The following is a 9,913-nucleotide window of genomic DNA, read 5'->3' as shown; positions in this document are numbered from 1 at the left end:
GGAGGAGTCATCGCAAGAGCGTGGCCTTGGCGCGGGCGCAGCGCGACGCGAGGGCAAGGCCTCGGCAGTTAGCACGGGTGGGCGCAGGCCGAAGGCCGTCGCACGCGCTTGGAGGCGTCTTGGCCTCTTCCTAGCGCTTGTGTGCGGGGATCATGGTTTGAAGTGTTGGTAAGTGCTATCAATTTGCAAGAAGGGAAATCGGAAAAGAACACCTCACAATATGCGATTTGCTGAGTTCTTTATCTTCTTGACTCAACACTTGATGTAGCGTGCCGCTGGTTTCTGATCTCAATTCCGTCGAAGTCAGACGTTGTGAGGCATCGGGGCCGAGGGCCGTGGCCGGCGAACGCCGCTGCGCGTACCTGGGCGTCCCCTCACTATGAAGGGCCTAGCCAAGGGCTTGGTCGTGTACGCAGTTGCCGGTTTTCTTCACGCCGTTATGCCCGTGCGCCGTCGATGATGCCTGGAACAATTCGCTCCGCTGAGAGCGTGCTGATAACGTGTTAGAAGGTAAAAATGTAAAAAAAGACAGACATGTAAAAGTGAATCAGTTAATCTTTATTGATGATGGATACATCTATATATAGAGTTACAAAAGACACGAAGTGAAAAGGTGTCTGTTCAAGAAGGCACCAGGAACCGACGTCGGTTTTCATATGGAAACTGCCATCTATTCCTTAAGCATGGATTAATAGGATTAGTTAAATCCTAACATAATCTTCTTCAACTCTGCCTCCACACGAGCGATGCAACGAACTGTGGCAGGTACGTCTTGTCACGTCCTCTATCCTTGCCTGTTCTTCTAATCACAATTCCTGAATTCTCGATAGATCGAACGGCTAAACAGGGAGTTGATGCAAAGGTATTCAATTCATTGCGCACACATAGCAGATTTTTTTTCATGATATTAGATGAAGATATTATGTAATTAATATAATATTTTAATTAGCTTTGTGCTAATTTTAAAAGCTAATTGTTCCTTTCAATTGCAGCACGGTCATGTCAGGTTTGGGTAGAAAGTGTATCCATCCGGAAGGATAAAGAAAAAGGAAGGAGGTATATGAGATGGAGAATTGAGATGTCACTTCTTAAATATTATTAGAGCGATACGAGCACTTCAAAAAATTCAGACGAATTGGCGATAATTCTTGCAGATAACCAAACTAATGCCAACCGGGAAGATGATGGTGATACTCCTACAGAGGACAATGTTTACATCAACATGGATGATACCAATGTGAGCGATCATAACCCCATATTTAATTCATCTGCTAGTGTTGATGAGGAACCCGTTATTACTATGGATATTTATGATACATGCAATTGGTGTAATCTTTTAACAAAATGAGGGACATATTAGTGGATAACGGACCTAGAAAGGTAGAGAAAAATACTAAATATCCTTTGGATGAAAATTGGAAACATTTTTTGTATAACCATTACTCAAGAAAAATGAGAAATGGAGAGGTGCGTGATAGGAAATGGTTTGTTTTTCACGAAAAAAGTGTATTGTTTTTGTTGTAAGCTTTTCAATTCTAATAAATGCAAGAGTTCATTGGGACATAATATATAATATGTTATTTGATATGAACACTGATTATGGATGCACTTAATTGTTTTTTTGATATAAATTATATTCACACATGATGACTACTAATTAAACATTTGTACTAAGGGCCCCGGATTATAGTTTCGCTCGCAAAAGCAAATCCGTCTCTCTCGCAAAAGCAAATCCGTCTCTCTCGCAACAACAAAGCCGCGCCTCCCGTCAAAGAAAAAAGATAGAAAATGCTTTTTTTCCTGTTTCCGAGAGCACGAAAGCAAATTTGTGCCTCTCGAGGAAGGAAAAAATGTGCTTGTTTTTTTCGAGGGGCACGGGTTGTGCCTCATCCGTACCTTTCGTGCAAGAAAAAACATGCTTTTCATGCAAAAAAAAAGATGTCCAAAAGCTAAGAAAGACCGATGGAAAATCAAAGCACCAACAAAAGGAAAAAACCCTCACCTAAAATGCTGAAAACCCATGCGAATTTAAAAAAAAATCCCCTAAGGAAATGCTCAAAACATGACACGTTGGCTGAAAATGTGTCAAGTAACGACGCGTGGAAGTATTTCTTGGAAGGCTTCAGGAATACTTCTCAAGAAGGGCTCGCCAACTATTTGCTTTTGGTTTCGTCAGCCGCGTTAGGACTTCCATGTGACGCGCGCTGCATTCACCAGGCACGGCACAGGGGTCGATCGACTGGGCCGGCCCAGCTTTTTTTGTCCCTAAATATTTGGATAATTTCGTTTTTTTTCTTTTTTTCCTGTTTCTTCTTATTTCCTTTGTTTTTTAATTTTTTGGTTATTTTTTGTTTTATTTTTCCTTTTGTTTTCGAATTTGAAGCAAAAACATTTTTGAAATTTGAAGGTTTTTTTAAAAATCCAGAACATTTTTTGAAAATCCAAAACATTTCTTGAATTTATGAACAATGTTTGAAAAAAACAATTTTATGAACAATGCATCACATTTTTCTACATCAATAATTATGGGCTAATACACAAATGTTTTTTTTCTTTGTCACTTTCATATGTTACTTATTTCCAACAGGGAGAATGATGTGATTTCAGCCAGACCAGATTTGCAAAATGGCCTATATTTATGTATTATTGGGTTTGTCGCTAGCACCATGAACGAATAATCAACGATTGCTTTACTAATTAAGCTAATAGGCCATAGCTGAATCCTCTATTCTTAAATAACTACAACCCACTAGCTAATTTTCCTCTCCATGCAACAATGCCACATCATCAAGTCATGCATAAAGTCATAAGTTACTTTTTCCATTAATCTCTTAATGCAAAACATACCACCTCATGCATTATTTTTTCCCATGGAATTGAGTCATGTAAGAAAGTTTTATATTTTCTTTTGCATTAATTTTCGTCTTCTACCATTTATCCATACATTTCTTAAATAGCTACAACCCACCAGCTAATTTTCCTCTCCATGCAACATTGCTACATCATCAAGTCATGCATGAAGTCATAAGTTACTTTTTTCATTAATCTCTTAATGCAAAACATACTACGTCGTGCATTATTTTTTCCCATGGAATTAAGTCATGTAAGAAATTTTTATATTTGTTTTTTCATTAATTTTAGCCTTCTACCATTTATCCATACATTTTTAACAAGGTTCCCGTCGCAACGTGCGGGGCACCTTCTAGTAGATTGGAACGACACCCGCCAGGCCTCCATCACCTGGGGACTCGACGTCCACCATGCTCTCAACGTGCGCGTTACTGTTTGCCACCGATGCAACTCTTGATGGCACAAAAAAACTTATTGGCACACCGAATGAGAAATTGCAAATAAATAATTTATTGTGTGACAAAGATATCATGTGTTGAAGGAGATGATGAAGTACTTTTGTTGATCCAGTTTTTTTGGTTAACCTACAAATGTCTTGTATGATAGGCAAGGCAACAATTGCAAAAAAATAATCTTACACGGAAGTCAAAAAGACAATAATAGATAACAAAACAGATTTAGGGCTAGTTCTTTTGTGGTTTATTTGAGGCTGTGGAAATTAGTTGCCCCATATCCGGTTTATTTTAGAAACCCAATTTAAAATTTTATTTTAGAAGCCTACTGCATTAGTTAATCCTTAATTAGTAGGCATATAAAATAAAAAAATTGGTCAGGCTTCTAAAATAAATTGAGTAGAGGGCAGCTTATTTTCACAGCCCCAAATAAGCTAGAAAAGAACTGGCCTTTATTTTGGTAGGTGTGAAATACAACCTCAGAAATAGGTGACATAGTTTTAGTTTAAATTTAAAATAAAACCATGTCACCTATTTCCGAACAGATGGAGCATAATTTTCAGCTCCAACAGTAACAATGAAGATTGCCTTTTTCAATAAATATTGCATATGTTATTGTGCAGCTCCAAATTCTGGACATGGACCTAAGAGAATTCATGATCAGTCTCAACAAAAAAATCATTATATATAGACTAGATACCTTTGCTACACACCCCATTTCACTAGTACAATTTTTACCGACAACAGAGAGAGTACAAAAACCTGAAATTTGCAGCACAGGTACAGATGTGCTTAACACTTCAGCGAGAAACAATTTATTCACCAATATAGCAATGCAATATTTTCAATCTCTGAAACCTATCGACCCAAATATATATCTTTCATATCAGATGAGGGAGAAGTGTACCTTTTATGGCAGTAGATGTAAATTATACAGAATAATTTGGAAAAGGCTAATGATAAGGCTACATCAGCTAGCCAACTGGATTCTTTTCAGCTAAGACAGCAAAGCAAGAGAAATAGAAAGGGGACATAAATGGGGGTTGGACTTTAAACTGGCCGATGGAAAATCACACGAAGGGAAGGAAATCTTACGACCCACCAAGTACAGTTTATGGTATCCAGAGTGAGCAATGCATCTAAGAGAATGCCACTTGTTCAGTTTGATTTTGTTATTATGGATTTTTTTTTACAACAACATTGGTTTTCCTATACTGAATTACAGCGACTATTTTGATGATGGGTATTCTTCTTTCGCTTGGATCGTACGAAGCGGTGGGATAGTAACCATTATACATATGTGACTAGCTAGGTGCTGATTTTCTTTTCAGAATACTTTTTGATGGGTACAAGGTTAATGTTACCAAAGCAAGACTAACATCCTGTTCAGTCGAGAAACTACATTTCAACATATCGATAATCCATAATCATTAATAACATATATAAAGAGCTTGACGGTACCATCATCATGCTAGATGATCCAATCATCACATGACGACCCAAAAAAATATAGCACAAATGAGATCAGTTTCACCTTCTCAGCGTGGCATTTGATGGATTCAAAGCAATTTTATAAACATGCTAAGCAGCTCACCCTGTAGGCTAGCACGGTCCAGGTCCGCCTTGATCTCCAGAACCCGCTGCTTCTTCACTTTGTCATTCAGTTGGCTGGCTTTAGCATCATCAATCAGCTCAATCACCCTCTTCAGAGGGACCTTCCCGGCGATATTCTCCACCTCCAGGGCAAGGTGAGGGTACACATGACGGAACTCCTCAAAGTCCCTGCGGACACGTGGTCCTTGCGCATGATAAGGGTTGCCCTTCTTCTTTCCGCCATTGGGCAGTGGTGACGAATCACCCCAAATTTTGTGAGAGATCTCGTACTTCCGGCGGTCCTCGACGCCGCCACGCAGCGGGGCTCCTGAAACAGCGGCGACCCGCATAGAATGGTACTTATCCCTCAAGCGCCGGACCTTCTCGTAAATCTCGGTCACCGTGAACTCCTTCCTGTCAAGAATGCGCCCGTGGAGAACATCACACAGTTCAGAGCGACCTGGGGGAGAGCCATGGGTTTCCACGTGGGCGACGAGGCCCTCTAGGATGCCAACCTCGTCTCGTAGCGACCAAACACGAACATATGCGCCTGGCTTTCCTCCCTTCCACTTGGCTCGGCGACGGCAAGGGCTATTGTTCTCCTCAACAGCGACGACATCCGTCCCATGGGATCCGGAGATGTCGGCGGCAAGTGGTTCTTCCTCTTCCTCTTCCTTGTGGACGCCGTCGTTTGGGGAGAAGCTAGACTCCTCCTCTTCCTCTTCGTCGGTGGAGGAGCCGGACACTTGTTCTTCGTTGCTGGAGGAGCCGTTCTTGATGCCGGGCTGCTGCGAGGGTTTGTCCTCCTCCATCTCCTCTCCGGACGTCTGGTGCGCCAGCTGAGACTTGTTATTGAACGGGGAGTGTTGGAGATTCGTGGAGTTGGAGGGTAACTGCGATTGAGGAATCATCGACAGCGACGGCGGCGGCGGCAATGGTATTTCGTCTTCGGGAGGGATTCGCGGAAGAGTTGTTGAGGTGGGTGATGGGAAGGGGTCGGCCCTTTCCGAGGAGCCGAAGAGCTGGTGCCATGAGCGGCGGGCAGAGTAGCGTTTTGGACTCATCGCCGGCGTGCTGATCTGATTGGGTGAAGACGAAACAGCCTCCCTCTGTTTTATATTACCAATAAAGATGAATTTGGAAAGTACTAGAGTAGCAAAGAAAGAAAGTGCAATTATATCATTTTTTACCAATTACTCGTATTAGCAAAGAAAGAAAGAAAGTATATTATACTCGTATTACCAAGTCCAAGTGGGTGTTCATGCATATCCGCGCGCATGAATGCATGCATGCTAGGTCGATCGTCCGAGGGTAAGTGATCGCCTAGATCAAAAGTTGCACCGGATGAAGAGGAACAAATATATTATACTCCGTCGTATATATATAATATATAGCTAATCAAATCCGGTGGACGGTGATTTGTTTTTGCGAGCCAAAATTTAAGCATGATCAAGGGGATGGCAAATTAAGCAAGTACAGTATGTTATCTTTGCCTATTGATTCATTTATCTGAAGTATTTATTTATCAGATTTGCTAAGTTACATCTAGCTAGATGAGATTTTACTTTCCTGTCAAACAGTTCCTATATATGGAGATTAGCGCATGCATGATAGTCTTCCACATCGAGCCAGCATATCAAACGGAGGGGAGTAGAGATTGATCCACTATAACGGTGTGCCAGAGAAAGAATGAGGACGTACGTTTCTCCTCCAAATGTGCGCGTGTTTGCATGGAGTACTAATTGTTTACCCACATGGATTTCTTTTTATTTTGAGGGGTGTTACCCACATGGATTAAAGGAGTCTTGAAGTCTCCAACTTGTGTACCGTATGTGCTACCGAGCCGGAGGATTCCTTCGTCCTCCCATGCTCTTTGTAGGTGCCCCCGTGCAGTGACGTTGTAGCAGTCCATGGCGCAACAATGGAACATTCCGGACGTGCTGCAGCTTGTGAACACGTATATCTTTGTACACCCCTTATATATATATATCAGATAGCCGCGTCCATTAAAGGATGTCGAGAAGTTTCCTAAACCTAAGTTTTACATGGTATCAGTTTAGGCCAATCTACGTCCCCGCCGCCGCCGCCTCCTCCTCTGGTTTTCCAGTCGCCGTTCATGGCTTCTGGCCCGCTGGCCGCGGTTCATCCCAGGGCGGTTGTTGCCCCGATCGCGGCGCCCTCGACCGCCGCTCCCATCGCCTCTGCATGGATCGGCGCTGGTTCGTCCGCCAGTCTCACGGGTCGCATCTGACGCCGCAGTCGTCGTCCTACGGCGTGCCGCCGTCGCAGCCCTGCATGGCGCCGTCGGCCCTGCCCTACGGGGCGCCGTCGACGCAGCCTTACAGGGCATCCCCATCGTCGGTCTATGGGGTGCAGCCGTCTCTGCCGCACTATGGGGTGACATCGCTGCAGCCCTATGCGGCACATCCGTCGCCGCCCTACGGAACACATCCGTTGCCCTACGAGACTCCGCCGTCGGCACCGTATGGCGGGTTCTCCGCCTCTACCTATGGGGCATCACTGTCTCATCCACTGGCACTGACGTCCATGGGCTATGGGGCTCATCCCTCGATGTTGGAGACGGAGGCCTCTTTGCTTGTCCATGCGGGTGCAATGCCTCCAGGGGCTGCTGCATCGTCGATGCCCTCTGCCCTCGGCGGTCACGCTACCACAGCAACATCGTTCTACTTCACGCACCTCCTTCCGGTGAAGCTCATGCCGAACAACTACTTGGCGTGGCGTGCACATGTGCTGCCTCTTCTTCGTAGTCACTACCTCGAGGGATACGTCAATGGTGCTCTACCGTGTCCACCGTCGTATCATCCATCATATCATGCATGGGTGGCCCAGGATCAAGCTATTCTTTCAGCCATCCAGTCCTCGCTCACGGAAGGTGTCTCGTTGTTTGTTCTCTTCGCTACCAACTCTTAGGATGCATGGTCTGCTCTACACATTAGCTTCGCGTCTCAGCAGCAGGCGCGTGCTCATGCCATCTGCACCGAGCTTGGGTAGACCAAGCTTCTCGATCTTAGCATCACCGACTACTTCAACAAGATGACGAGCCTCACCGACACTCTGGCCTCCATTGGTGAGCCGCTTCGTCCCGAGGACTTCACCACCTTCGTGATGAATGGGTTGCACAACGACTATGATAATCTGGCCGAGAAAATCAATGGCGTGAGATCCCACCACAACCTCATGAGCTCTACTCCGGCCGCCTCGCCACGGAGCAGCGCGTCAAGGCCCGCTGTGTCACCCTCGGGTTTGTGTCTACAAACGCTGCCACCCGTGGCAAAGGAAAGCCTTCCAAGCCGCCGCCCGCTGGGGGTAAGGTGCTACCCCAGCCGACCTCGCAGTCCCCGCGGTCACTTTTGGCAGGGCCCATGACGACTACTCGAGGTGGCCGCCCGTGTGCATGCTGCCCCTCCTCTGGCATCGATCTTCCTGTCAGTTGTGCGCTATTCCAGGGCACATTGCCTCCCTATGTCATCGCGGCTTCAAGCATGACTTCCTTGGCATCGGCAACAAAGGTAAAGGCAATGACAAGCAGGTTGCTATGGTGACTCATGAGCACGGTCATACTCCATCCTATCCCATTGATCCGACATGGTACATGGATACGGGAGACACTCATCACCTCACCAGCGAGATGAGCAAGCTCTCCACTCAGGATCCATATCGCGGTCACGATCAGGTTCACAACGCTAGCAGAGCATGTATGCATATATCACATGTTGGTCAGGCTTCCCTTCTTACTCATAAACCCAAATCCTTGCATATTTTTGGTGTTTTACGTGTTCCTTCTGCTACATGTAGCTTATTGTCAGTTCCTAAGCTTACTCTAATAATAATTTCTTCACTTGGTTTCACCCCTTTCATTGTTTCATCAAGGACCGGGACACGAGGGACGTTCTTCTTAGGGGTCGCCCGTGACAAGGACTCTATGCACTTGATTTGCCGCCTCCTCCCCACGTCTTCAGCGGTGTGCGTGTATCGTCTACTCATTGGCACGCGCGGCTTCGTCATCCTGCCACCCCCATCGTCAGTCATGTTGTTCATCGACATGCTCTTCCAGTTTTGTCCAATAAAAACCATGCAACAATTTGCGATGCCTATAAGCAAGGGAAGAGTCATCAACTTCTGTTTTCATATTTGAATCATGTAGTCAAAACTCCACTTGAGCTTGTGTTTTCTGATGTGTGGTGTCATACCCAAACTTGTCTTAATTAGTGGTCATAATTACCATGTCAGTTTCATTGATGCTTACAGTCGGTTTACTTGGATTTATCTTATTCAGCGCAAATTTGATGTGTTTGAGGTTTTTCTGCAATTTCAATCACATGTTGAGCGTCTTCTCAAGCATAAAATCATTCATTTCCAATTGGATGGGGGTGAGTATCGCAACCTCAATGCGTTCTTTAACAAGCTTAGTATTTCACATCGTGTGTCGTGTCCTCACACACATCAGCAGAACGACACTGTTGAACGTAAGCATCGTTATATTTTTTAAACTGGTCTTGCTTTACTCGCCCATGCATCTGTGACATTTTTTTGGAGTGATGCTTTCTCCACTGCCTGTTTTCTTATAAATAGGCTTCATACACGACTCCTTGGGATGAAAACACCCCTTGAACTTTTACTACGTGAGACTCCAGACTATACGCCCCTCAAAGTTTTTGGGTGTGCGTGTTGGCCTCACCTTCGCCCCTATAATAAGCGTAAGCTTGAGTTTCGGTCCAAACAATGTGTCTTTCTAGGGTATAGTTCTCTTCATAAAGGGTACAAGTGTCTTTATATTCCGTCTAACCATGTTTACATCTCTCATGATGCTGTGTTCGATGAGAATGTTTTTCCATTCTCGTCACTCCTGTCCGCCTCCACCACCTCGACACCACCACCAGCTCCCTCCAACTCTTCATCGCCTTATAAGTTTGTTGGTGTTGCATACTCTCCTGTGTTGCTTCCTAATCATGTTGTAGGTACTGGACATGGATCTCGTCTTGAGTTGCTTGAGGATT

The 9,913-nt window shown here is 44.7% G+C and overlaps 1 long non-coding RNA gene across 1 annotated transcript; it reads left to right on the top strand.

Moving 5' to 3' along the window:
* The first annotated feature begins 890 nt into the window (after positions 1–890).
* Positions 891–9,198, top strand: LOC123401841. Its single transcript, XR_006611189.1, has 3 exons — positions 891–1,056; positions 1,155–1,237; positions 8,787–9,198. It is a non-coding gene; the product is annotated as an uncharacterized LOC123401841 (long non-coding RNA).
* The last annotated feature ends 715 nt before the right edge of the window (positions 9,199–9,913 follow it).

Source organism: Hordeum vulgare, chromosome 6H, assembly GCF_904849725.1.
Source record: "Hordeum vulgare subsp. vulgare chromosome 6H, MorexV3_pseudomolecules_assembly, whole genome shotgun sequence".
Classification (NCBI taxonomy): Eukaryota; Viridiplantae; Streptophyta; class Magnoliopsida; order Poales; family Poaceae; genus Hordeum; species Hordeum vulgare.
This window is presented reverse-complemented; position numbering and strand designations above follow the sequence as displayed.